Source organism: Elephantulus edwardii, unplaced genomic scaffold (assembly GCF_000299155.1).
Source record: "Elephantulus edwardii isolate Elephantulus edwardi_28Jun2011 unplaced genomic scaffold, EleEdw1.0 scaffold00301, whole genome shotgun sequence".
NCBI lineage: Eukaryota > Metazoa > Chordata > Mammalia > Macroscelidea > Macroscelididae > Elephantulus > Elephantulus edwardii.
In genome coordinates this window covers 2,496,283-2,498,878 of record NW_006400051.1, presented here as the reverse complement: position 1 = coordinate 2,498,878, position 2,596 = coordinate 2,496,283, and the positions used below count along the sequence as shown (strand labels likewise).

Here is a 2,596-nt window from a genome sequence, read left to right as displayed (position 1 = left end):
GATTAGGCATTATTTCGTGCTATGCATCGGAAAGTTGGACAGTGTCTAGGGATGATAGAAAGAGAATTGATGCCTTTGAGCTGTGGTGCTGGAAAAAGAGTGTTGAATATACCATGGCCTGCTGGGAGAACAAACAGGTTTGTTCTGGAGAAGGTGAAGCCGGAATGTTCCTTGGAGTCAAGGATTCTGAAGCTTCATCTGACATACTTTGGGCATGTTGCAAGGAAGGACTGGTCCTTGGAGAGGGACGTCATTTTTGGGGAGTGGAGCGAGGGTGCAGGAGAGGAAGACCCTCAATGAGATGGATTGATTCTGTGACTGGGGTGGTGGGAGTGAGTGTGTCAGAGACGGCGAGGTTGGCACAGGATAGAGCAGTACTTAGGGCTCTTGCACTTAGGGTCGCTGTGAGTCACAAGTGACTCGAAGGCACATAACATTCTAGAATAAGAGGTCCATAGCAAAGTGGATTGGGGAGGAAATTATGCAACAATAATCATTTCTTTTTTTAATGAACTGAAGGGTTAGGGAAGAAAATGTGCAACTATGAATGAATGTAAATCCGACTTTTCTGTAAACTTTCTTAAAATCTCAGTAAGAAAATAAATATTAAAACAAAAATCAAAGACCTGGTTAGTAACAAAATTCTACAAAATCCTATGGTCTTAAGGTCTCTCAAAGGCGCTAAAGCACCACTTGCTTCCTTTGGATAGACCATACTTGTGAGTGATCCACTGACTTCCAACTGCCAGTTTCTGCATCTATCTCTACAGTACCTGTGGACTTTTCTTGAACTGTGGAAGGCTACTCTGTTTATCTGAGTGGCAGACAGAAAGTGCCAGGAAATGAACATCCTCAGCAGCCCTTAACCAACGACTGAGAAGAGATAGTGATTAAATCCTTAATTCATTCATACCTCAGGAGGGATAATTCTGAAGCTGTTTTCTTGCTTCGTTGCCTAGCATTTTTGTGGCACTAACTCCAGTAAACTGTAGGGATAGCTGAGTAAAGATGTCCTTGCAACATACCCAAAGTATGTCACAGCTCAAAGGCATCAATTCTCTTTCTATCATCCCTAGACACTGTCCAACTCTCTGATGCATAGCACGAAATAATGCCTAATCATATATGCCTTTTAAGCCATTCTTACTTTCATCTGCTCCAGTGCAGTGTTCATTATTTATCCCCTATTTTTTGTTTCCCCTTAATCACCATGTCAGTCTTGCTTTTTAAACAGTGTTGTTATGAAGTATTTGTCCTTTTGTGGCTGAAATATTTCATTCAGTTTAACGTCCTCCAGTGTCACCCATTTTGTATAATATTTTATGAGTTCCTTGTTTTTCAATGCACCATAGTATTCCATTTTGTGACTCTAACATAGTTTTTATATTTCTTCATTTATTGATGGGTACTAGGGTTGCTTCAATCACTTTGCTTTTGTGAAGAATGCAGCAATAAAGATACCATTTGACCCAGCAATTCCTCTACTGGGAATATACCCTAAAAAGACCATAACCAACATCCGAGCAGATATATGCACACCCATGTTTATTGCAACTTTGTTCACAGTAGCAAGGAGTTGGAAACAACCCAGGTGACCATTAACAAAAGAATGGATAGAGAATTTGTTGTATATTCACACAATGGAATACTATGCTGCACTGAAAAACAAGGAACTCCTACCTTAGTCATCATTTCACAATATGTTTTGTTCTAGAAGGATTATGACTCCCCAGAATAGACACAGGAATCTTAATTATAAACATCAATTATAAAGTGATTTTTAAAAAAGAAAAATGTAATTGCTATGTTTGATTATCCACAGCAATCTCCCTTAATTAGCGTAGGATACTAAGAGTCAATCATAATTTACTAGCTCTGCTCTTATATTTTCATGACAGACTGCCATTCATATGTATAAACAAAATGACTGTGTTTGCATGGTTTCTAAATTGTGTCTTTTGTGTTTGTTTTCCATAGGGAAAAGAGGTATAAAGAAGGATGGCCAGCATTTTAATAACACCTAAAAGTCCATGAATGATTCTGTAGAATTTTCAGTTGTCCAGTTTCATTATAATATCACCACATAAGTTGATATCCAGTTGGAATCCTCTTTGTTTAAAAGAAAATCATAAGAAGTTTTTATTACTATGGATGGCATTATTTTCCAGTATTTGGCCAGTTTGTTCTCAAATAAAGTAGAATCTCCACATCTTGTTGAGCTAGTTTATAAATTCCAAGTTCATCCAGTGCTGCTGTGGTAGAAGGCTGCTCAGGAGCTGACTGTAGGACATCTTTCAGAAGAAGGACAGAACCAATATTCAAATTCAAGACAATACAGGGTTCTTTGACATGCTTAAAATAATTTTCTGGCCTCTTAAAATAGTGGGAAAACAAAGGGAAAAGATTCCGAGTCATATCAAACTGCAACTGAGCCGCTCCTCCTTCATTGAAGTGATTAGCAAGGATGATTTCTTGGTAGATGTACATGTCCAGCTTCTCTACAAGCATTTGCCAGAAAATTTTAAATAAGGAGAAGCAAAGCTGCTGCTCGAGCTGAAGTAACCGGTCCCGTAAAGTAAGCAATAAAGGGCAGGCC

The 2,596-nt window shown here is 38.6% G+C and overlaps 1 pseudogene; it reads right to left on the bottom strand.

Moving 5' to 3' along the window:
* Positions 1 to 2,157: 2,157 nt before the first annotated feature.
* Positions 2,158 to 2,596, bottom strand: part of LOC102849866 — a 38,119-nt pseudogene continuing 37,680 nt past the window's right edge.